Source organism: Balaenoptera ricei, chromosome 5 (genome assembly GCF_028023285.1).
Source record: "Balaenoptera ricei isolate mBalRic1 chromosome 5, mBalRic1.hap2, whole genome shotgun sequence".
Classification (NCBI taxonomy): Eukaryota; Metazoa; Chordata; class Mammalia; order Artiodactyla; family Balaenopteridae; genus Balaenoptera; species Balaenoptera ricei.
The window spans coordinates 108,771,890-108,799,588 of NC_082643.1; the positions used below are offsets into that span (position 1 = coordinate 108,771,890).

General features: G+C 35.8%; 1 protein-coding gene across 3 annotated transcripts in view; it reads left to right on the forward strand.

Moving 5' to 3' along the window:
• TET2 (tet methylcytosine dioxygenase 2) overlaps positions 1 to 27,699 on the forward strand; it is a 138,957-nt gene that overhangs the window by 5,895 nt on the left and 105,363 nt on the right. The window lies entirely within an intron of this gene.

A 27,699-nucleotide genomic window follows, 5' to 3' on the forward strand; every position in this document is an offset into this window, starting at 1 on the left:
GTGTAATCTATTCTAAATGCATAAGAAAAATAATGTAAAAGGCCTTGGTGTTGCTGATGATTGTAGTGACGATGGTGCTTTTTCCTTAAATGTAACTTCTACAGGTTATGGCAGTTGTCCTATAAAAGCCAGTCATTATAAGCATACAGTTGATTGATGTTTAGTAAATTTATACTGGGATCACATATTTTTATTTTTAAAAAAATTAATTGATTAATTAGTTTATTTATTTATTTATTTATTTTTGGCTGTGTTGGGTTTTCGTTGCTGCGCCTGGGCTTCCTCTAGTTGCGGTGAGCAGGGGCTGCTCTTCGTTGCGGTGCTCAGGCTTCTCATTGCGGTGGCTTCTCTTGTTGCGGAGCACGGGCTCTAGGCGCGCGGGCTTCAGTAGTGTGGCTCACAGGCTCTAGAGCGCAGGCTCAGTAGTTGTGGCTCATGGGCTTAGTTGCTTCACGGCATGTGGGATCTTCCCAAACCAGGGCTCCAACCCATGTCCCCTGCATTGGCAGAGGGATTCTTAACCACTGCGCCACCAGGGAAGTCCAAGGGATCACATATTTTTAATTGATATTTTTATTGAGCTAATTGTAGATTCATATGCAGTTGTATGAAATAATAATAATTGGACATGAACATTCTGCCCAATTTTCCCCAGTGGTAACATTTTGGAAGACTATAGTATAATATCACAGTCAGGAGACTGACATTGATACAGTCTACCAATCTTACTCAGATTTCCCATTTGACTTGTATACTTGTGTATGTATATATTTAGTTCTATACCATTTTATCACATGATCAGATAATTTTAAACCTTTTTTTCCCCAAAAACAAAAAAGTTTAACACAGTTCTATTTCATCAATCATGTGATTGTACTACCATGTCTTATCAAAATGTGCATCAGAATATAGGTTTTTGTTTACTCAAAAGGTGTTTTTTTTTGCTTAAAATACTTTTGCATTAAAAATATTTTGTGTTTTAATGTTTTATGACGCTGCAAGTTATATCATTTAATTCTCATCACAACTCGAGAGGTAGGTGGTGTTGTTATCCCTATCTCTGGAGAAGAAACTAATACACGGTGAGATTAAATAACTTGCCCAAGTTCCTACAGCCAGTACGTGGCTTAGCTAGGATATGAATTTAACCAGTCAGTCTCTAGAGCCAGTCTTTTGACCATTATGCTGTACCACCTCATTACCACTAATGATGAAAATGTAGCTATAATGTGGGCTATATAGGGAAAGTCATAAAAGGAGACTTAAAATGCATGCACCTGTCTACACAAAAACTTGTACCTGAATATTCATAGCAGCATTATTAACAATATACACGTAAAATAGGGTTAAGAAAAGAAACTGGTCTGCAGCCGTCTTTGTGATGCCAAGACAAAGTGGGAAAGAGTTAGAATCAGAATGTTGATGGCTCTCCATGTTTCGCCACATAGAGCCACAGTCTTTACAAACACCAACAGAATTTTACAGACTGTTAATGGTAAAATGAGCGCAGATTTTTAGGTCTAGACCCTATGAAATTAGGACATAATTTTGAACACACACAGTGAATTACTTGGGGTTGGCGTTATTTGAATTTCTAACTTTATGTAATTCTAGATACCAAACATTCTTCTTTTTAAGCAATATTCCTTTCCCTTTTATTCTGATTAGAATGCTGCCAATTGGATCCCATAGCTTGGTGCCATGACTGATAACAATGTGGGGGAAAGCCAATGATCTTGAAGCATTCAGCTTTAATAATGTACACATGTTATTGTACTCAATGAGGACATGTCTTGGCTTTTTGTAATTGCTGTAATCATTACTTTTTCAAGGAATAGCTGTAGAAATGACCCAGATATACCTTTTAAGAGTATGATTATAGCATTTACTTGTATGTTTGTTGTGTATTTGTGACAGGCCCAAGTTAGACGCTCATGTTAGAACCTTTGACCCATCAGGAAGTTGATGTAGTGATTATTATGGAAAGCAATAAGGTAGAGTATAGGTCTGGTCTTCCTTATGGGAGAAATGAGTAGTTTATTTGCTTTTACTATCTCTTGTTTCTTGCAACACTTTTTGAACCACCTCAGCTGATAATAGATTTTCATACTAGTATCTCTATAATATTCAAAAAGCTGCTCACTGAATTTGAGTGTAGTACTCCATCTTTGCTTTATTTAATGTGGTTCCAAAAATTGTAAACCTTTTCAAATTAGGGATATTTTGATTTTTTAAAAAATATTTTTAGCTTACCTTTTAATAAATAATTATTATTGAAAGATACACTGTATTCAAAAGAAAAACAGTGGGCTCTGGATTTTTGCTGATGGACTTCTCTCTTCAGAGAGAGCAGACTTGCCCATGTCAGGCATAGACAGTAGGTCTCCCATGAACATATGCCATACATAGTATTGATGTTTTTCATTTGCTACTTTTGCTATTTTGAGATTTGTCACAATTTGTGGATGTCACAAAGTAATGATAATTTTAATTACTATTGTCATGCTTTATTAGCCATTACTAAAACCTGCCTTACCAAGTCATGTCTTTTTCTTGATAGAGTATTAAATCTGGTTTCTATGTTCAGATTATACTTTAATGGAAACTATTCACCCAACTCTCAAGGTGGGTTTTTATTATATATTTCTCCTCGAATTGATTTTTTTTTTGTCTTGCAGTATAAAAGGAAGAAAGGCTTAAATAATGATAGTGAAGTCCAGAGGATATAACATGGTCTATCTCTGAGTTATTTCCCCTGTTTTTCTTTCCTGCCTGCATTGAGAAACAAAGACACCCATTAAAAAATACCTTAGTTATTAGTTGTGCTGATTCTAAAGTAAAGCACCAGAATCTAAAAATAATACAATGATACTATACCCAGATTCCATCTGTAACCTACTGTCTTGTTCCTATTAATTTATTTTTTAATCTGTTTGTTCTTTCAGTACTTTTTCCATTTTTGTTTGCAGTTATAGAACTTTTCACATTTGCCATTGGCTATAAAGTTCTGTCAGCTCTTTTATAACCTTTCATGATTTTTGCACTAAAAGGATTAGTTTTGGACACCCACTAATTAGTTTGGATGATTATTAGCTTTTTGTTTGCCTTACTGCATACATCATAACAGAACAAGAAATCATTTGTGCAAATAAAGTGTCTGATAGTTCATAAAATTGGAGTGAGCATCTCAAAAAGTGAATTCAGTTATTAAAACATTAATTCACTTTATATTCATATTTTCATGTATCAAACATAATTGATAAGAGGAAAAAATACCATAAATGGGTACTTTTCAAACATGAAGGAAGAACATACAGTGATGTATGTCAATTATTTCTCAGTAAAACTGGAAAACTATTTTAAAAATGAGGGAAGAACAAATCTTCCAATCTAAAAATACTCAACACATACATTATTTGTTTTTGTAAAAAGAGAAGCAGGTACATTTCAGCAAGAAAGCACATATTTTAAACTTTTCATTCTAGATTTCATCTATCTTTATTCCAATCCAGTCACCTAAATGGTTTTTAATTTTGGAATTGTCTACCACATTATAGCTTGGAGAAAAACATTGGCAGAAAATGAAGCTAGTAGACATTTTGCTAATAACTTACCTTTTTAAATGACTATGAATTTTGTGTGTCTACTGGAAATCAAAATTAGAAAGGACATTTGGTTAACTTTGGGAACTAAATTTTCAATGTTTTGAAACTTAACCTGTTTACTCTTAAATGTGATACTTTTTAAGTAGGACATTTTATAGACAGCAACTCATTTAATATGTAATTTAAAAACATTTTGTATCAAGTATATAAAAGATATAGAACATGGCATTTTAAAACTAAAAAATGCTTGAGATTTTTTTTGAAGGCAGTGTATTTTTTAAAACACAGTTTAACTTACTACTGACAGTTTGCATCAGCTTTTTTACATTGTTATAATTTGCTGTGCTTTACGTAATCCTGAAGATTATGGGCAACTTTTCATATTTAGGGATAAAAAACTTAGTTGTTGACATTGTCAGTTTTCTCTAATATTGGTAAGAATTTAGCCTCCTTAAGGAATGGAGTTTGTTTTCTGTTCACAAACCCATGATAAAAGATACAATTAGGGTCCATGAGGGTGAAATTTAAAATAAGACGGTAGAATACTAAATTGTGTTTCTGTTCACCCAAACAAAGCTATTGGATACTTTCCTCTGAAAGGGTCATATTGTAATTTTATTTGGATGGAGATTTGTTACTTTGCAAACTATTTGCCTGCTTAGTGTCCTTCTAGTGGTTGTAATACTCTCTCTCATAATAAGAAAAACAAGAAGTCGGATGAGAGGAGGTAGAAAGTGCATTCAGAATGCATTGTTGAGATTACAAAACTTACCCTAAATTTAATTAGACAGGCAGTTAATTCTGATCATGTCCTCAGGTCAGGAGTTACATAAGAAGAAAAGTGATGGAGATTGGTCATTTCCTCCAGTTCTTCTTCCCACTTTTTTTTTTTTTTTTTTTTTTTTGCGGGAGATGGGGGAAGAGAAAAAAAATCTCCCCTGGAAATAATTCCTTGACACCCACATGCTCTTTTTTTAGGCCAAAAGAAATAGGAGGTTTCTCTTCGGAGCTTGTTGACACTTCACACAGTCACGTCAACATTTGACACGTGGGTTCCATGCGCATGGCAGCGCTATTTACAAACACCATCCAGGGATTCCAGAGCCTCTTATGTAACAGCTGAGAGTACAGGCTTTGTGTGTCCCTGCGCGCAGAGGAATCAAACAGTTTAATTCATAGTCAGGGAGCCCTTGTCTGGCTCTGATGGGGTCATGAATCAAAGATCAAGGTGTCTAGGTCAGGATCCACCCAATATGCAGTTTTCCTACCAAAGCCTCAAAGGCTGTGCCTTAATATAGAATTACTCTTTTTTTTTCCTCCTGCAACAAACAGAACCAGTTATGACAAACTTTTTTTGTGATATTTGCAAAATGTGGGCAAATTGTGCCTTGGTTTTGGTTGTAATTTACAGTGCCACTTGTGACTGAAGTGCACATGCCTGCCACCCAGTCTCACAAATGCTTTTTTTTTTTTTTTTAAGTTTATTTTCTCATGTGTAAGCACCTTCAGATGCAAGAGAATTCATAAACTGACTTGCCCAACTAGACACTCTGGCCACAGAAGACTCAAGAAAACGATAGTTTGATTGTCCTCCATATCCAGTCCCGCATTACCATCCCCATCCCTCCTCAGCTCCCTTTTCACCGCCTCACCCCCACACCTCCCTCAGCCCTTCTCCATTTTAAATTACATATCAAGACATGGTGTTTAAAAAAAAAAATTAGATTTCTATATTTAGGGAACTGTTCTTCCTTTTCCATATTGACTTTAAGAATTTTTCATATATATTTATCAATTTTTTAAAAAGTCTCAAGTTAATAAATTAAAGCACCAAGAGTTTATGTCTACTCCTATGTGTCTGGTATATGTTTCCTGATGCTTTTTTTCATTGTAAATTGCAAATTGACTGGTTGGAATATTTAAAATATGAGTAAATTTTGAGTTCTTTTTGTATTGCATCTTAGGATCATTTTAGATGGATGTCATCATTGATTATCCAAAAATAGAAACCTTCTAGCCTAATGAAGAATTGAAATTAAATCAAAAAATGAACTTATAGTTACTTTAAAAGTTGGGCTCTTTGAACTCTTCTTTCATAGAATATATTTTTTTCTAATTACACTATCTTTCTAAAAATAGGAAAGATCAGAATCTTTGAAATGTGGTACTGTAAATGGAAGGAATTTGCTTAACTTTTAAAAATAAAGGATTTTTTTTTTTCTCCAAGAGATAAATGAAGTACCAAGTAATGTTTGGTATAAGAGAAGGTTAGATCTGGAATAATTTAGAGGTTATCTCTCCAAATCTATTATTTACATATGAGATTTAGAAATTTAAGTTTCAGATGTTTAACATCTGTATCTGCTCACCTTTAGAAGAAATTTTATCAAAAGAGTGACTCATTTAACCAACACAATGAAATCTGAGGATAGACATTTTTCATCTTTTCTTACTGAGTACAGGTTCCTTCTGGATTTGAAAAGATATAACTTATAACCACTAAATACGTTATAAGTTATTGTACTTTTCTAATACGTTGAATTAAGATACAGTGAATTTAGATTATGGGCATTAAAAATTGTTTTATTTGCATGCTTTTCATTGTTTTGGCCTGAAGATGGTGTATTTATCTTAATTACCCTTGGCCCAAACAGTGAAAGTTTGTGTGAAATTACTTTCTTACTAAGAGCAGTACCATGTCTGAACACTCTTGAGCTTTCACAAGGGTGATCTTACCCTGTATTAGAACATTAATATTTTCCCCTCTTCTTATGCCTTTATTGGACAGTAAATTATATATGGTTATAAGCTGAAAGTGCTCAGAATTTGATAAAGGCTGTAAGTTAATGCATTTTTGCTAGGAAAGGGATTAAATATAACTTTATTTGACTGTGTTTTTGTTTCACCTGAAGTGGCAAGCATTCAGTAAACATTGATTTGTTCAAAAGATGGGCTTCCTCCATAAAGATGAGACTGACTGACAATTGTCTCTGTATTGTAAAATACCCAAATGGTAGACTGAATGTGAAAGATACGTATCAAGATGCAATGTGGGAATTTTAGGTTGTTTTCTCTTTCCAGCTACTATTGAGAGCATGTGTGTGTGCCCTCACTCAAAAAGTTTTGGACTTTTGATATATGAGTTAAGTCCTCATTGCTGGAAATGGTTAATTAAACAAACCATAATAAAACTCTCTGTCTATGAATATAAAATTTAAAAATACTGATGCCATGCATTTTTCCAAATATCATGAGGGTGCACAAAATCCCCAGGGTCTTTTATGTAAACTGTTTTTATATGGTCCCTTTAAAAGACTGTTGAGGAGTCGCATAGGCGCTCACACATAAAAACAAACAGCTGGCTTGGTGATGTTAAGATTGGCGCCAGGGTGTTCCCTCTTGCGTAGGAGTCCTAGGTCATCCTGATGCCTTCCCATGTGGTCAAGCGCACATGGCTTTAATGTTTACACACACAGTTCCAGAATTCTGAACACCAGTGATGTAACAGTGGGGGGAAGGGGTGGTCTGTATCTTACAAACTGGTTGATGACCTAGGTCATGAATACTGATAGAGAATAAGAAAGCCCTGATTGTAGTAAAACTTGCCTGGAGGGGAAATAGAGTAGATGCTTAAAGCAGGCTTTCCCTCCAACCCCCAAACTGTTTATTTTAAACTGTCATTACCACCCAAAGGGAGCTTTCTACTTTGAACTTAAAATAGTAGCTTTTAACTCGGACAAGTGAGTAAGTGCTTTAGTACCCAAGGACTGGAGGTGACAAAGCTCTTAAGAGTGTCACTCTCTTTGGTAACCAAGCTGACTCAGACTCTTTTGGAAGCTTTTATGGCAACTTAACCAGCTCTAATAGTATTACTACATACCTGCATGGGAACAGACAATTGGAGCTAGAGCTGGCATTTTCTCTGGTTTTAAAATTGTTTCTCACCCATTATTTCTGTTTTATTTGTGAAAATATGCCAATCCTACCACATATAAAAATGTTTTTCAAAATCACTGAATATGTTTGTATAGCATGACTTTGTTTAAGAGCTTTATATCTACAACAATACAGGGGAAAACCCCCTTCTTATCTGGTAGAATCATGATAAAGGGGGGAAAAATGTGAGTGGTAATTTTGGAAAATATGTAATAATGGTAAGGTGGTGGTATCCATACAACTAAATACCAAGCTAGTATATTTAAACATGGAAAAGTGCCTAAAAGGGTGAGGGGAAAACATGTTATAAATAAGGAGAATATAGAGTTTTCAGTGAATAAGTGCTCTATTACAAACTATGAACATTTAAAAGATTTGTTTCAAACTCTTTCCTACTTGTAACAAATTATCCAGGACTTTTTTTTATCCATCTCTCTTTGAACTTTTAACAGATTTTTCTGGACTGTGGGTTAGAGATTCTGTGTGCATGTATGTGTGTTTTTGAGTATGTTTTTATATTTTAGATCTAGCTATGTAAACTAGAGACATCTCCAGCTACTTGTAAGATATTGCCACCTGGATTTCCACCACCTTTGCTTCAACATTTCAATAAAGCATTTGTCAGATTTGCAAAAATGTAGTTCATTTTCAAACAGAATCATAGACTGTTATTGGCAAAAAACAAAAACTTTAGAGACGCTCTGTTGCATTAACAAATAAGAAAAAAATGGAGGCATGGGAAGGTAAAGTCAGTTGCCTCAAATTGAATAACAGGATATTTATCATTCTAATAATAGCCAATACTGACTAATTATTCACATTGTGTCTAGCACCATACTAGGCATTTCTAGAGATTATCTTATTCAATTCTCACATCACCTCTAATTTTTTAAATATTTATTTATTTATTTATTTTGGCTGCACCGGGTCCCAGTTGCGGCATGCGAGATCTTCGGTTGCGGCATGCAGACTTCTTGGTTGCGACATTTGAACTCTTAGTTGCGGCATGCATGCGGGATCTAGTTCCCCGACCAGGGATTGAACCCGGGCTCCCTGCATTGGGAGCTCGGAATCTGACCCACTGGACCACCAGGGAAATCCCCCCATCACCTCTATGTTTGTTGGTGCTTTTATTATCCCCATTTTACTAAGGAAGAAACCAGGACATAGGATTAAATAATTTCCCTATACATTTTGAATTATTTTTTAAAAATGTGTCCTTAGCTACACTGTTCTTTCTTTTTTTAAATATTTATTTATTTTTGGCTGCGTTGGGTCTTAGTTGTGGCATGTAGGATCTTTCGTTGCAGCATGGGCTCTCTGGTTGTGGCTCGTGGGCTCTCTAGGGTCTAGTAGTTGTGGTGCAGGCATAGTTGCCCTGCAGCATGTGGGATCTTAGTTCCCCACCAGGATCGAACTGGCATCCCCTGCATTGGAAGGCGGATTGTTAACCACTTGACCACCAGGGAAGTCCCTATACATTTCGAATTATCTTTAACATCTCCCCGTTTGCAAATTTATCACTAAACCCTATAGAATATTTTACTATGGCCATTTGTCGTGCCCCTTTCCATTTCTGTTTCCCTCACCCTATTCTTTTTTTCACTCTGTTCCTTTGTGACTAATTTCTTCCTCCTTGGTGTTCTTGCCTGTATGAGCTTTCTCTCCCACCCTCTTCCAGCTTTTTCTGCTTTTCCCATATTGTTTTCCCTGGAATCTACATTGCCTCATTCTTTCTTTTTTTTTTTTTTTTAATTACTTAATTAATTTATTTATGGCTGCATTGGGTCTTCATTGCTGTGCACGGGCTTTCTCTAGTTCGGTGAGCGCGGGCTACTCTTTGTGGCGGTACGAGGGCTTCTCACTGCAGTGGCTTCTCATGTTACGGAGCATGGGCTCTAGACACGCAGGCTTCAGTAGTTGTGGCTCACGGGCTCAGTAGTTTTGGCTCATGGGCTTAGTTACTCCGTGTCATATGGGATCTTCACGGACCAGGGCTTGAACCTATGTCCCCTGCATTGGCAGGAGGATTCTTAACCACTGTGCCACCAGGGAAGTCCCTGCCTCATTATTTCTAATGACTCAATCAACTCTAAACAGCTGGATGCCATCAAACAATCTGGTTTTTGGAGTTAAGAAGATCTAGTTTTGAATCCTGACTTGCCTTCTTATAAACTGTGTATGTTCTTACTCAACACAGCAGCTTTAGCCTCTCTGAATCAGCTTCCCCTTCTGTAAAATGGGAACAGCTAAAAATTCTTATCTCACAATATATATCACAATGATTTTTCAAATTTCTTAATTATACCACTTAGTGAATGAAATATACCTTCTTCTTAAAGTCATTCTTCTCTGTGCTATCTGATTATTCTATTCTGATTTAGTTTTTGTTCATTATTCTCCTGGTTAGGTCCTCTATTGCCTTAGTCCCATGTCTTTCTCGGTATTTGATTCTTTTTTTTCTTTTCTTTTCTCTGATGTACATCCCCCAATTTTTTTCCCCAGAAATGGTGTGTAGGAGGAAAACTGAGTCTTTGCATGTCCAAAATGCCTTGAATTTTTCCTCAGAGTTAATTGATAAAATAACGATAGGATTCCAGGTTCAAAGTAATTTTTCCTCAGAACTTGGGAGACATTGGTGCATTGCTGTCTTTCATCCAGTGTTGGTTATGAGATATCTGAAATAAATGTGATTCATCTTTCTTAGATAACTTTTTTAAAAATTTAAGTGCTTATTTTGATCTTTATCTTTTCAGCTCTGAAATCCCACCAGAAAATTAAAAGGTCACAGGAATATCTAAATCCAAATATATCTAGCAATGACTCTTTTAAAATTCATCCTTCTCAGCACTATATTATCCTGTACAATCTGGGAAAAAAGTCCCTTTGTTCAGCTTTAGGAACTTTTCTTCTATTATACCTCTGATTATTTCTTCCCCTTTATTTCTTTCTTCTCTATCTTTATGGAACTCACACCAATTGTACATTGGACCTCCTCAATTTATTTTTCTTGTTTATTGTATTTCTTTTCATATGTTCTACCTGTTTTCTCTGTATATTTTATTTTCCCAACACTTTTGATTTTTTTAATGTTAATTGAATTTTAATTTCCAAAAGGTCTTATACCCTCTGATTGATTCTTTTTAATGGCAGTCTCTTTGTGGATCAAATTCTATGGAATGAGTTAAATTTTGTAGACAAATTAGAGAAATAAAGAAAGAATTACATTCTATTCTATCTCTATGAAACAGTGCAACCAACTTTTAAAAATGTATGTGTATATACTATATATTATATGTACATAGATAATATATACATATATTTATAGTTTTACTGGTACTTTATTTACACTCCTTTTAAAAATAATAATAGTGCTAGAGTCCATTACTGACTAATTTTCAAAACTTGGTGTGTGTGGCTGCTTAGTAAGCCCTCAGTATCCCCCTCATGCTTCAGTATTATAATCCCCAGGCATAGTGAGTGATTGTGCTTATTATTCCTAGCAGTAGAGATTCATCCAGTGCAGATCTAAGGTGTGACTGAATAATTTCTGGGCCCTTGAAGATACTTTGCTCATCTTCATATATTTTCCCTATTTTGCTGCTCAGTAACAGGTAAGTAAGAAAAGGAGGTGAAACAAATTTCACTATCTTGCACTGTTTAGTAATCTTTAAAAATAAGTGCAATATCCATAAGGGCATAATCTTTTCCTAAGAGCCCCACTTCCCTAACTTTAGGGAAAGAAGAGACAGGTAAAAATATTCAATCCCTCAACAAAGTCTGTTGACTCTAGCTTTGATATATATCCAGAATCTGACCATTTCCCATCATTTCACCATTTCCACACTCTTCCAAGCCACTAGCATGTCTAACTTTGAACATTGCAGTGTCATCCTAATGGGTCTCCCTGCTTCTGGCTTTGCCCTCCCTTCCTCACCTCACCGAGGTCTTCTACCCAAACCCAGAAATTCAAGTGATCATTTAAAAATTAAGTCAGATCGTGCCTCTCCTCTGCTTAAAGCCATCGATGAATCCCCATTTAACTCAGTAATAAAAGTCAAAGTTCTTTTTGTGGCCTACAAGGTCTCAGGCCAATGTTTACATTTCTGATTCCATTTCTTGCCAGTTCTCTTCCCTGACTCCAATCTCCATGGCTTTCTTTCTGTCCAGACAACAAGATGAGCGTCCTCTTTCCTCCAGGTTTTCGCACTTGCTGTTTCCTCTTCCGGGAAAAGCCTTTGTTTAGATATCCAGTGTGTTGCTTCTTCCCTTCCTTCTAATCTCTCTTTGAGTGTTAGTTTTTCAGAAATAAAATCCATAACCATTTAACAGAACTGCCACACTTTACCTTGCCTCATTTTCTTTCATTAGGTTTATCATCACTTACTAGAGTATTTGTTGCTGCTTTTTAAAAAAAAAACAATTTGTGGGAATTCCCTGGTGGTCCAGTGGTTAGGACTCCGAGCTTCCACTGCAGTGGACACAGGTTCCATCCCTGGTCCAGGAACTAAGGTCCCACATACTGTGAGGCACGGCCAAAAAAAAAATTTGTTTTCTGTTCACTCCAGTAGACGTGAGTTCTGAGAACAAAGGCATTGTTTGGGTCACATATAGCCTCAGCACCTAGAACAGTGGCTGGCACATGGTAGGCACTGAATAAATATTTGGTGAATGTATGAGTGAATGAAATGGTGAAAAAAAAAAGGGGGGCCATGATATAATTTTATTTTTTACTACTTTTCCCTTTAAGGCTACCAGTGTTGTGTTTTTCTCCCCATCAGAAATTAAGATAGATAAAAGTATATATTTAGCACACATAGGTGAAATTAGGCTTTTGGATCCACACAGCATAGCCGAGACAATCTCCCCAGAATTTCTAGGACCAAGGAAACATTTGGAGCTAAAATATCATGCATATCAGCAACTGTATTCTTTTCTGATGTTATTATAATTGGATAGTATTTAAGTTACATTAGGTGTTTAAAAGGCTACTTTAAAATATAAACATGATTTGAAAAGCTACCTTAAGTTTTAAACAACTAATTTATAAATAGATTTTTGGAGCTCAAACCTCCTAAAAGATGAGCAATGCTTATGTTCTTCTTTCTGCTTCCTTTCTCTCAGTTGTGTGGTTACCAACTTCCTTCTAGCTAGGAGAAATGGCACTGTTTTCAATATCTCTTAACTTCTACTATCATGATGAGATAATATCCTTCAGAATATTACTTCTGAGTTCAAGTGTCCTTGACATTTATTTCATAGTGGAAAATAGTTATAGATTGATGATTCTCCAACTCAAGTTTTCCAAAGGTTTTGAAATACCTTCTTTTTTCTTTAAAGGGGGTGAGAAACTTATGTAAATCCATAGTGTTTTGAGTGCATTTTTCTTTCATTATTGTTTTTATTACTAAAGGCTCAAAATCCAGTAGAATTTGAGTGTGATTTGTAAGTTTCATGGTGGGAGTTCTATTTTTGTTTTGTTTAAAGGGTTACTGCCTTTGTCTAGCACAATACCTGGAACATTGTAAGCCCACAATAGCTATTTGTTGAATGTAGACCAATACTTTTAGAGAATTCTAATTCCAAAGATTTAGTAGCATAAAATCCCATAATGATTAATATTCTACTTGATGCTAGTGAAATGAGATACAAATTGATAGAGTAGTTCTTTCTTTACTTTTCTACCAAATAGAGAACTTTCTGAAATCAGAGAAGAGTTGATTTAAGACTTAATATCTTTTTTTGACATAATGATATGTGACCATATAGCCAGGTAACAGAAACCAGTAATCCCTCACAGTGTAACTTACTGAGGCATCTTCTGAAATCCTTAAATTCTATACTGGTGCCACCAAGGTACAACTCTTGAGCTACAACTGTTTCTTGATAAAGGATGCTAGTCCTTGCTGCCAATGTTACATTTGCCCATTTACAATGACCTACAGAAGTAGGTTAGCTTCTTTCTTCTGGATTGCATTATTCATTTTCATATGCATGTCTTAACCTGTTTTGGAAGCCTGTTTTCTAATCTTCTTCCAAGGCTTATCATCTTCATATGTTCATAGCATGCATTTCTCAGACAGGCCAAACAGGATTAGTACATATTTGGTATTGCAAAAATGCATTATTGACTTTAAATGAGTTCTTCAGCTTTTCCTGTGATGCTGGGCGGAAGTTTATTACTGTTTCCTTATCTGTAACATGAAAACCTTGGACAAGATAGCATTTTCTGAAATTTCACTGAACCTTGTGTGTGTGTGTGTGTGTGTGTGTGTGTGAGAGACTACTTGCAGCGTATCACAGATATTAAATAAAGATTTGTTTCATTGCATTTTGTAAGCGACCTTGTTATTTCCTTTCAAGGAAAAAACAATAGTATTGCATTCAGATGCCTGTATGTTTATGAGAAACATTTCAGAACTCTGAAGGTTGAATTCAGGGTTTCTTACAGATTGTTTTTCTACTTTCTGCAATATTTATCATAAAGTGAAACAGCAGAGAGCAAAGTTACTTTGGTCTTAATTCCATAAACCAAACTTTAAATATTCCTTTAGGGAATAGATGTTGTAAAAAAGAATTCTGCTTTTCAGACCTCTTAAGAATGTAGATTTTGTTCTTAAGATGAAGTTCACTTCTGCACACCAATACAAAGGATAAAAAGTTTACCTATCTTTAATCCCTGAAGGAAAATGTTCATAAAATTGCTATTTACTGTGTACAATTTACTAAAGTGATAAGTTCCTGGATTACTCTTTTAAGAAAATTTCAAGCTTATTGAAAAACTTGAGATAGCAGTGCGTCATTTTAGTAAGCAAAGAAAATAAAGTCTAGTTTTGAAAATGACAGATTGGCTGCAAGAATGCAAAGTTGATGAGTCTAGGAAATTCAAAGAAATTTGCTAATTTATTTTCTCTACTCAGTGAATACAAAAGTCCATTTACTCAGATATTAATTACATGGTAAATTAAAACATCTTTGAAATCAGGCTAATATCCTTAGGAGAACTCCTCTTAACACACTGATGTATGGACAGGATATAATTTAACAGAGATTAGTACTGGTTAGGAACAATCTTGAAACTTCTTCAGGATTTCAATTTATAAAATACTGACTGAGGGTAGATGTATACATGAAAATATAATAATAATAATATAAAACATTGTACCATGCCAATAAAAATAATGTAAGTCATTACTTAATAGTAGGTAGCAGTGACTTCAAAAGACCATAGGTCATTCTGTAAACATACACATTGACAAAATTATTATAAACATGAACTTAATATGCGAATTCTATTTTCATCCAGAACCTCAATTTGTTTTATAGCTATATTACATATGTGGATAAAATCTTAGGGGTATCAAAGAGAGTTAGAAAAAAGCAAGTGTTTATATATATATATATATATATATAACCTTAGTAAGCCTACACCTTATTTGATAGGTAGGTCTTAAAAGATATTTCACCAGTGTCTTCTTCTAAAAGCTTTATTTGTACATTGTAAAAACCCTTTTTGAGAAGCAACTCACTGTGATCACAGAATTTTTAGTCACAAGTATTTTCTAATACATATTTGGAAGGGAAGACTTGATATATTACTAGAATGACATATGGTAAAAAGTTTTTTAAAAATCCGAAAAGAAAAATACTGAGAGTCTCAATTTCTAGTCCAGCATGTAAGGAGCTTGCCATCCAACTAAGTAAAAAACTGAACAAACTGAAAAATCAACAACTGTTCTTAGTTCCATCCGAGAAGTGAGGTCACAGGGCAAACTACTGCTCCCAGAATTGGAGGGAGAAACAGGCAGATCCAGAGAATCATCAGCTTGTTGGAGCAGAAACCTGTGAGTAGTAATGTCCACAGGAAACAGTACCTGGTGGAAAAACCTGAACTGTAAGTAACAAATTGCTGGAGCTTCAATGTAGATAAAAGTCATAGAGTAGAAAACTCCAGGGGAACCCAGCTATAGGGGGGCCTGTACACTTTTGTGAGTTTTACCTCCAGGAGCTCTACCAGGTCCACAAAGTAAATATTAGAGGAAAATTCCCTTGTGCTTCTGGCAGGAGCAGGGAAAAAGGAACAATTTTAATATGCCAGAGGATTCTGTTCTTCTTGACAAGGCCTGCCCTCAGGGGAAACTATTTTACCAGAGCCCAGAATATCTAGGTAAGAGAAATGCCCAACTCCAGATCCTGCCAACCTCCCATGTGGGGGAAGGGATATATGCATCTCCAGACTCCTCCAGCTATTCTATCCTACTTAAGAGGGGGAAGAAGGGGCTGATAAGCACTAGTGAAATTCACAGTCCAGGGGCACAAACTCACCAAAAGACTGAGATGAAACCTAATCATAGGATTATAGAATGCTTCCCACTCCTCCACACTGTGCCACTATATTACTAACTAAAGGCCTATTGACTGCAGTTCCTTTTCCTCAGTACATCATGTCCACCTTACAACAAAAAATTACCAGGCATACTAAAAGGCATAACACAATTTGAAGAAACCAAACAAGCATCAGAACCAGAGTCAGATATGGCAGGAATGTTGGAGTTACCAGACCAGGAATTTTTTTAAAACTAATACCTAAGGGTTTTTAATGGAAAAAGTACACAACATGTAAGAACAGATAAATAATGTTAGCAAAAATATGGAAATTTTAATTTATTTTTAATTTTTTATTTTTAAAATATCCTCAAGGTTCTAATTAATTAATTAATTTACTTTTTGGCTGTGTTGGGTCTTCATTGCTGTGCACACACTTTCTCTAGTTGCGGCGAGTGGGGGCTACTTTTTCATTGTGGTGTGTGGGCTTCTCATTGCGGTGGCTTCTCTTGTTGTGGGGCACAGACTCTAGGCACGCAGGCTTCAGTAGTTGTGGCACACGGGCTTAGTAGTTGTGGCTCGCAGGCTCTAGAGCGCAGGCTTAGAAGTTGTGGCTCAACTAAGCAACAGGCTTAGTTGCTCCGCGGCATGTGGGATCTTCCCGGACCAGGGCTCGAACCTGTGTCCCCTGCATTGGCAGGTGGACTCCTAACCACTGTGCCACAGGGAAGTCCTAGATGGAAATTTTTAGAAAGAAAAATAAATGCTACAGGTCAAAAACACTAACAGAAATGAAGAGTACCTTTGAGAGACTCCTGAGTAGGCTGCATATGACTGAAGAAAGAATCTCAGAACTTGAGAATATGACATTAGAAACTTCCAAAATGGAAAAGTAAAGAGAAGAAAACACAGGAGAATAAAACAAAAAAACAAAACAACAACAAAAACACAGAATATCCAAGAACTGTGGAACAATTATAAATGATGTAATGTAGGCAAAATGGGAATACTAGGAGGAAGAGAGAGAGAGAAACAAAAGCAGTATTTGAAGCAGCAGTGACGGAGAATTTCCCCAAGTTACTGTCAGACACCAAACCTCATATCTAGGAAGTTCAGGGACACCAAGCAGGATAAATGCCAAAAAACAAACAAAACAAAAACAAAAAACTACACATAGACATATCATATTCAAACTTCAGAAAATCAAACAAAAAGAAAAACTCTTGAAAGAAACCAGAAGAAAATAATACGTTTCCTATTAAGAAGCAAAGATAAAAATTACATGCAACTTCTCCTGAGACACCATGCAAGCAAGAATAAAGTGGAGGGAGATATTTTAAATATTGAGAGAAAAAACCCACCAACCTAGAATTCTGTACTCTGTGAAATTATCCTGCAAAAGTGAAGGAGAAATAAAGCCTTTCTCAGATGAACAAAAATTGAAGGAATATGTTGCGAGTAGTCTTCCATATAAAAGAAGTCTTCACAGAGAAGGAAAATGACATAAATAAGAAACCAGGATCTACATAAAAAAAGGAAGAGCATTGGAGAATAAAATAATTGAAGATAAAATAAAAGCTTTTCAATCTTGAGAACGAAAAATGGAGCTGGGGGAATCAGGCTCCCTGACTTCAGGCTATATTACAAAGCTACAGTAATCAAGACAGTTTGGTACTGGCACAAAAACAGAAATATAGATCAATGGAACAGGATAGAAAGCCCAGAGATAAACCCACGCACATATGGTCACCTTATCTTTGATAAAGGAGGCAAGCATATACAGTGGAGAAAAGACAGCCTCTTCAATAAGTGGTGCTGGGAAAATTGGACAGATACATGTAAAAGTATGAAATTAGAACACTCCCTGACACCATGCACAAAAATAAACTCAAAATGGATTAAAGACCTAAGTGTAAGGCCAGACACTATCAAACTCTTAGAGGAAAACATAGGCAGAACATCCTATGACATAAATCACAGCAAGATTCTTTTTGACCCAGCTCCCAGAGAAATGGAAATAAGAACACAAATAAACAAATGGGACCTAATGAAACTTAAAAGCTTTTGCACAGCAAAGGAAACCATAAACAAGACCAAAAGACAACCATCAGAATGGGAGAAAATATTTGCAAATGAAGCAACTGACAAAGGATTAATCTCCAAGATTTACAAGCAGCTCATGCAGCTCAATAACAAAAAAACGAACAACCCAATCCAAAAATGGGCAGAAGACCTAAATAGACATTTCTCCAAAGAAGATATACAGATTGCCAACAGACACATGAAAGAATGCTCAACATCATTAATCATTAGAGAAATGCAAATCAAAACTACAATGAGATATCATCTCACACCAGTCAGAATGGCCATCATCAAAAAATCTAGAAACAATAAATGCTGGAGAGGGTGTGGAGGAAAGAGAACACTCTTGCACTGTTGGTGGGAATGTAAATTGATACAGCCACTATGGAGAACAGTATGGAGGTTCCTTAAAAAACTACAAATAGAACTACCATACGACCCAGCAATCCCACTACTGGGCATATACCCTGAGAAAACCATAATTCAAAAAGAGTCATGTACCAAAATGTTCATTGCAGCTCTATTTACAATAGCCAGGACATGGAAGCAACCTAAATGTCCATCGACAGATGAATGGATAAAGAAGATGTGGCACATATATACAGTGGAATATTACTCAGCCATAAAAAGAAATGAAATGGAGGTATTTGTAATGAGGTGGATGGAGTTAGAGTCTGTCATACAGAGTGAAGTCAGAAAGAGAAAAACAAATACAGTATGCTAACACATATATACGGAATCTAAGGAAAAAAAAAAAAAAGGCCATGAAGAACCTAGTGGCAAGATGGGAATAAAGACACAGACCTACTAAAGAATGGACTTGAGGATATGGGGAGGGGGTGGGGTGAGATGTGACAGGGTGAGAGAGTGTCATGGACATATATACACTACCAAATGTAAAATAGATAGCTAGTGGGAAGCAGCCGCATAGCACAGGAAGATCAGCTCAGTGCTTTGTGACCACCTAGAGGGGTGGGATGGGGAGGGTGGGAGGGAGGGAGATGCAAGAGGGAAGAGATATGGGAACATATTGTATATGTATAACTGATTCACTTTGTTATAAAGCAGAAGCTAACACACCATTGTAAGGCAATTATACTTCAATAAAGATGTTTAAAAAAAATAAATAAATAAAATAAAAGGTTTTATTTTTATTATTCTTAGTTGGTCTAACATATAACAGTTCAAAATAATAACAAGACTATATATATATATATATATATATATATATATACACACACACGTATATATGGATATACGTAATATGTGCATATATATAATGTATATATGTTGTAATTACATATATAAATATATAATGTATAGTCTCATGTATAAGTGAAATAAGTGACAGCAATGATACAGGGACAGGAGAGTGAAATTAGGAATATTTTATTATAAGGTACTTGCATTACCCATGAAGCAGTATAGTTTTATTTGAAAGTGGATTTGAATTAGTTGTAAATGTATATTGTAAACTCTAGGGCAACCACTAAAAAATGTTTAAAAAGAAGTATAACTCATATGTTAAGAAAGGAGAGAAAAAGGAAACATAAAAAGCTCAATGAAAACCACAAAAGAAAGAAAAAGTGTGGAAGACAAAAATAGGAAGAAAAAGCAAAGTCTACAATTAGAAAACAATAATAAATATGGCAGATATTAATTCAACTCTATCAATAATCACCTTAAATACCAATGGTCTAAATTCACCAATTAAAAAACAGAGATCATCAGAGTGGATCAAAAAACAAGATCCAACTCTATATTGTGTACAAGACACCCACTTTAAATATATATAAAGACTCATAGTGATTAAAAGTAAAGGGATAGAAAAAGATATGTCATTCTAACACTAATCAAAAGAAAAGCTGGAGGGACTTCCTTAGTTGTCCAGTGGTTAAGAGTCCACCTTCCAACAGAGGGGATGCGGGTTCGATCCCTGGTTGGTGAAGATCCCACATGCTGCGGGGTGACTATGCCCACACACCACAACTACTGAGCCCACACGCCTCAACTGGAGAGCCCACGTGCCGCAAACTACAGAGTCCATGCGCCCTGGGGCCCATGCGCCACAACTAGAGAGAGGTTGCGCACTGCAATGAAGAGCCCGTGCACTGCAATGAAGAGCTCACATACCTCAACGAAAGATCCTGCCTGCTGGAACAAAGATCCCACGTGCTGCAACAAAGATTCCACGTGCCGCAACTAAGACCTGATGGAGCCAAAAATAAAAAAAAGAAATAAAAAAATAAAAAATAAAATAAAATATACTTGTTAAAAAAAGAAAAAGTTGGAGTAACTATAATAATTTCAAACAGAGCTGACTGCAGAGCAAAGAAATCTATCAGACTTAAAAAGGGCATTGCAAAATGGTAAAGAGGTCAACACTCCAAGAGGATATATAATCTTTAATGTGCACGCATCTAACAACAGTGTCAAAATAAGTGAGGCAAAGACTAGTAGAACTGCAAAAAAAAAAAAAAAGATGAATCTACTATTATAGTTGGAGAATTTAACAATCCTCTATCAAAAATGGACAGCTCCAGCAGGCAGAAAATCAGTAAGAACATAGTTGAACTCAACAGCACCATCAATCAACTGGATATAATTGACATCTATAGACTGTTTCATCCCACAATAGCAGATTACATGTTCTTTTCAAGCTCTCATGGAACATTCACCAAGATAGACCATATTCTGGACCATAAAAAATACCTTAGCAAGTTTAAAATAGTAGAAGTCATACAATATCTGCTCTCAGAACACAAGGGAATTAAACTAAAAATCAATAACAGAAAGACCATTGAAAAATCCCCCAAACACTTGGAGATTTAACATACTTCTAAATGACACATAGGTCAAGGAAGGAATCTCAAGGGAAATATAAAAATATTTTGAAGTAAATGAAAATACAACTTATAAAAATGTGTGGAAAGTCAGTGAATACAGTGCTTAGAGGGAAATTTATAGCGTTGAATACATAAATTGGAAATGAAAAATCTAAAATCAATAAGCTAAGCTTTCATCTCAGGAAACTAGGCAGTGAAGAGCAAATTAAATCCAAAGTAAGCAGAAGAAAATAAATAAAAATTAGAGGAGAAATCAATGAAATTGAAAACAGGAAATCAGTAGAGGAGACAGCACTACAGATGTCATGGACATTAAAAAGATAACAAAAGAATACTGTAAACAATTCTGTGCCCACAAATTTGGTAACCTAGATGAAAACAACCAATTCCTTGAAAGACACAATCTGCCAAAATTCACACAATAAGTATTAAATAATCGGAATAGGCGTAATTCGTTAAATAAATTGAATCAATAATTAATAATTTTCCAAAACAGAAAACACCAGGCCTTTCTTATGGGTTCACTGATGAATTCTACCAAACATTTAAGGAAGAAATTATATCAATTCTCTACAATCTCTTTCAGAGAACAGAAGCAGAGAGAATACTTTCCAACTCATTCTTTGAGGTCAGCATTACTCTAGTACCAAAACTAGACAAAGATATAACAAGAAATGAAAACCATAGACCAAGATATCTCATGAATATTGATCCAGAAATCCTCAACAAAATATTAGCAAATCATATCCCACAATGTCTAAAAAGAATTATACATCACAACCAAATGGGGTTTATGCCAGGTATGCAAGGCTGGTTCAACATTCAAAAATCAATTAATGTAATTGATCACATTAACAGGCTAAAGAAGAAACACCACATCATCATATCAATAGATGGAGAAAAGCATTTGACAAAATCCAACATCCATTTGTGATAAAAATTTAGCAAACTAGGAATGGAGGGGAACTTATTCAACTTGCTAGAGAACATGTAAAAAAACCTTACAGCTAATATCAACATGTAATGGTGAGAGACACAAAGTTTTCTCACTCAGATCAGGAATAAGGCAAGGATGTCGTCTCTACTGCTTTACAAGATAGTACTGGAAGTTCTAGCTAATGCAATAAGTCAGGGAAAGGAAATAAAAGGTATCCTGATTGAAAAGGAAGAAATAAAACTTTGTTCTCAGAAGGCATGAAATTCCATGATCTTCTTCAGAAAATCTGAAATAATTGACCAAAAAAAAAAAAAAAAAACCTCCTGCAACGAATAAGCAGTTGCAGCAAGGTTGCAGGGTACAAGGTTAATATACAAAGGTCAATCACCTTCTGAAATACCTGAGGGAGATTAAGAGGTACAAACTTCAGTTGCAAAATGAATCATGGGTATGAAATGTACAGTGTGGGGAATATAGTCAATAACTATGTAATATCATTGTATGGTGATATATTATAACTAGACTTATTGTGGTGATCAGTTTGAAAGGCACAGAAATATCAAATCACTGTGTTGTGGAATAGGAACTAACATAGTGTTGTAGGTCAGTTATACTTCAAAAACAAACAAACAAACAACAAACTCACAGAAAAAAATCAGATTTGTGGTTACCAGTGGTGGGAGATGGGGGGAGGGAAATTGGATGAAGCAGTCAAAAGGTACAAACTTCCAGTTATAAAATAAATAAGTACTAGGGATGTAATGTACAATGTGGTAACTATAATTAACACTGCCGTATGATATATATGAAAGTTGTTAGGAGAGCAAATCCTAAGGATTCTCATCACAAGAAAAAAATTTTTTAAATTGAAATGTAGTTGATTTGCAATAATGTGTTAGTTTCAGGTATATAGCTAAGTGATTCATCTATCTATATATATATCTCTCTCTATTTTTTTAACATTCTTTTTTTTATATTTATTTTATTTATTTATTTTTGGCTGTGTTGGGCCTTCGTTGCTGCACATGGGCTTTCTCTAGTTGCGGTGAACAGGGGCTACTCTTTGTTGCGGTGAGCGGGGGCTACTCTTCGTTGCAGTGTGTGGGCTTCTTGTTGCAGTGGCTTCTCTTTTCACGGAGCACGGGCTCTAGGCGCACAGGCTTCAGTAGTTGTGGCTCACGGGCTCTAGAGCACAGGCTCAGTAGTTGTGGTGCACAGGCTTAGTTGCTCTGTGGCATGTGGGATCTTCCCAGACCAGGGCTCGAACCTGTGTCCCCTGCATTGGCAGGCAGATTCCCAACCACTGCACCACCAGGGAAGCCATATATATATATATATTTTTTTTTTTTTTTTAGATTATTTTCCATTGTAGGTTATTATAAGATATTGAGTATTGTTCGCTGTGCTATACAGTAAATTCTTGTTGCTTATCTATTTTATGTATAGTAGTTTGTATCTGTTAATCCCATACTACTAATTTATCCCTCTCTTTCTTTCCCCTTTATGACAGAGTAATATTCCATTATGTGTGGAATATACACACACACACAGACACACACCCACTCATACCACATCTTCTTAAACCAAACGTCTGTTGACGGGCACTTGGATAGTTTCTATGTCTTGGCTATTGTAAATAGTGCTGCTATGAACATTGGGGTGCATGTGTCTTTTCGAATTAGAGTTTTCATGTTTTCAGGATATATGCTCAGGAGTGGGGTTGCTGGATCATATGGTAGCTCTATTTTTAGTTTCTTAAGGAAACTCCATACTGTTTTCCATAGTGGCTGCACCAATTTACATTCCTACCAAGAGTGTAGGAGGGTTCCCTTTTCCCCACACTCACACCAGCATTTATTATTAGTAGACTTTTTTTTTTTTTTGTAGACTTTTAGATGATAGCCATTTTGACCAGGGTGAGGTGATACCTCATTGTGGTTTTGATTTGCATTTCTCTAATAATTAGTAATGTTGAGTATTGCTAATTATTTTTTCTATTTCTTTAATTTTGTATCTATATGAGATGATTGATGTTCACTAAATTTATTGTGATTACCACTTCATGATGTATGTAAATCAAATCATGCTGTACACCTTAAATTTACACAGTACTGTATGTCAGTTATATCTCAATAAAAGTGGTAGAAAAAAAGTCAGTCACTTTCCTATATAACAGAAATTAACAAGTGGAATCTGAAATTGAAAACACATCACCATTTACATTAGTACCCCTCAAAATGAGATACTTGGGTATAAATCTAATAAAATACGTACAGTATACAAAAAAAGTTTACAAACTATGTAAGTATGTAAAAGATATATGAGGAAAACTATAAAACTCTGATGAAGGACATCAAAATATAACTTAAGTAAATGGAGCGATAGCTCATGTTCATGGATAGGAGGACTCAGTATTGTCAAGTCAGTTCTTCCCAATTCGATCTATAGATCCAACACAAAGTCAAAATCTGAACAAGTGATTTTGTGAATATCAACAAATGGATTCTAAAATTTATATGGAGAGACAGAAGACACAATATTCAAACAATATTTGGAGAAGAACAGAGTTGGAGGATTGACACACCTGACTTCAAATCTTACTGTAAAGCTATAACAATGTGGGATTGTTGAAAGGTTAGACAGATAGATCAATAGAACAGAATAGAGAGCCCAGAAATAGACCCACACAAATATAGTCAATTGACAAAGGCTAATGGAGCAAAGACAATCTTTCCAACAGATGGTGCTGAAACAACTGGACATCTATATGCAACAAAATAGATCAAGACATAGACCTTACATTCTTTACAAAATTTAACTGAAAATGGATCATAGACCTAAATGTAAAATGCACAACTATAAAACTCCTGAAAGATAACATAGAAGAAAACCCTAGATGACATTGGGTATGGTGGTGACTATTTATTTATTTATTTATGATGACTCTTTAGATATAACACCAAAGACATGATTCATGAAAGAAATAATTTTTAAGCTATACTTCATTAAAATTAAAAATTCCTGAGAATTCCCTGACAGTCTGGTGGTTAGGACTCTGTGCTTTCACTGCCGAAGGCCTGGGTTTGATCCCTGGTTGGGGAACTAAGATTCCACAAGCTGAGCAGCGTGGCCAAAAAAAAAAAAAAAGAAAGGGCGCCACCCTGGTGGCGCAGTGGTTGAGAATCTGCCTGCCAATGCAGGGGACATGGGTTCGAGCCCTGGTCTGGGAAGATCCCACATGCCGCGGAGCAACTAGGCCCGTGAGCCACAACTACTGAGCCTGCGCATCTGGAGCCTGTGCTCCACAACAAGAGAGGCTGCCACAGTGAGAGGCCTGCGCACCGCGATGAAGAGTGGCCCCCACTTGCCGCAACTAGAGAAAGCCCTCGCACAGAAACGAAGACCCAACACACAGCCAAAAAAAAAAAAATTAATTAATTAATTAAAAAAAATTAAAAATTTCTGTTCTGCTAAAGTCTATGTCAAGAGAATGAGAATACAAGCCACAAACTGGGAAAAATATTTGCAAAGGACACATTTAATAAAGGACTATTATGCAAAATATGCAAAGAACTCTTCAAACTGTTAAAACAATAAAAAAAAAAATGAACAACCTGTTTAAAAATTGGGCAAAAGACCTGAACTGACACATCATCAAAGAAGATACACAGATGGTGAGTAGCATATGAAAAGATGTTCAAAATCATATGTCATTAGGGAATTGCAAATTAATTAATGAGATTACCCTACACACCTATTAGAATGGCCAAAATCTCGAATGCTGACAACATCAAATGCTGGTGAGGTTGTGGAGCAACAGAAATTCTTCATTCATTGATGGTGGAATGCAAAAAGGTACAGCCACTTTGGAAGATAGTTTGGCAGTTACAAAACTAAATGTACTCTTACCATACAATCCAGTGATTGCACTCTTGGGTATTTACCCAAAGGAGTTGAAAACTTATGTCCACACAAAAACCTGCACACGATGTTTATAGTAGCTTTCTTCATAATTGCCAAAAATTGGTAGCAACCAAGATGCCCTTCAGTAGGTAAATGGGTAAATAAACTGTGGCATGCAATGGAATATTATTTAACACTAAAAAGAAATAAGGTATCAAGCCATGAAAAGACATGAAGGAACCTTAAATGCGTATTGCTAAGAGAAATAATCTATCCTGTAAGGGTCCGTACTCTTTGATTCCAATTGTATGACATTCTGGAAAAGGTGAAACTATGCAGACAGTAAAAAGATTAGTTTTTCCAGGAATTAGGGGTTAGCAAGGATGAATAGGCAGAATACAGAGGGTTTTTAGGGTAGTGAAACTATTCTCTAATATACTACAATGGTGGATACATGTCATTGTAGTACATCTGCCAAAACTCATAGAATGTACAACATCAAGAGTGAACCCTAATGTCAGCTATGGACTTGGTGATAACGATGTGTCAGTCAGTATAGGTTCATCAGCTGTAACAAATGCACCACCCGAGAAAGGGATGTTCATAGTGGGAGAAGTTATACATGTGTGTGGACAGAAGTATATGACAACTCACTGTTCTTTCTGCTGAATTTTAGAGTGAGCCAAAATCTGCTCTAAAAAAAAAAAAAAGTTTAATTTAAAAAATGAAAAGCAACCTAAAAAAAAAAACCTTAAATTTATAAAAAGAAAATAAACTAGGCAGTAAAAATATTTTTTGTTTTTCTTATGGGTACCTACAGTGTTTCTATTCAAGTCCTCTACTGACACTGGGTTTTCCAACCTGAGGTTGAGAAAATAACCTAATCTCCTTCTTAATTGAATCACAACCTTATTTGCAATGAACAGGTAGCATCAGTCCTTCATAAAAAAGGTGAGGGAGGGGATAGGAGTTGTTCAGAAGGCGATCAGTGGGCGAGATTCATTTGCCTTCATTCAGTGCCCATGATAGATCAAAGGCTACAAGCCAAATTCAGGTACCTACAGACTCCATGCCTTTTCTGTGAATACTGAAGATGAAAAAGTCTTGTTTGGTTTTATGTGAGGATTTCCCCCCTCATCACTCCTCAGAAAATGAAGGATATCTATCCTCTCATTTAGGAAATGAGTGCTTATAATAGAAAGTTATTTTTAGTCAGCTGTTACAGTTAGATGATTTATGTCACCTCTGACCTGCTTTCTGATAAAGCATGACTTCATTCATGGCTCTGGAGATGACCTGTGTACACTGACCTGGCATAAACCTGGAGTGTTAAGTCATTTTAGTGACAGTTGTTGGAGAGAAGATTGGCCTCCCACTATAAGTCTGTCTACAGTGAGGTTGTGTAAAGCAGCTGCATTCCTAGTGAGGCCTGGTTAAGTTTATCCCACTATTAGTTTCTTCAGTATTACTCATCTTTCTCAAAAGGAAAGAGGTTTTTCTAGCATGTAGAGTATCTGGCTTGTAATGGCTACTGAGCTGAAATAATATGCATATACTAATGGCTGCTCATTTGTTTGTTTCCCTTTTCTTCGTTTACTGACTCATTCTTGGAGGTTAGAGTAGTTATGCCTTTCTGGTCAGCTGACAATTGAGCTTTCTTAGAAATGACACTTTCACGTCTCCAAGTATAAGAAGTTAATGCTCCAGTTTTCATTTAGCTTTTCATCCACTCAGAGTCAATGAAGAATCAAGACATTCAGTGTTGATTTCCATGGCCTATGAAGCTGAGTCAACTTGGCACGAAGGGCTTTTCTCAAACATTCTTCTCTAAAGGCAGGGTCAGTGGCTCCTTTTTTTCCAAACTCCACTTTGCTCAATGATGATTTTAAAATGGTGATAATGGTGATTTTATAAACTCTCAATTTAGTCACAATTAATATGCTTTTAGAGGAGTTTTTTTTCCTTGGGAGTTTTTTGATGATTTTTACTTTGCCATGTGATTTAAAATGTATGACCAAACATTATAGCAAAATAATGCTTACCTGCTTGCCCTCTTCTGTTTTAG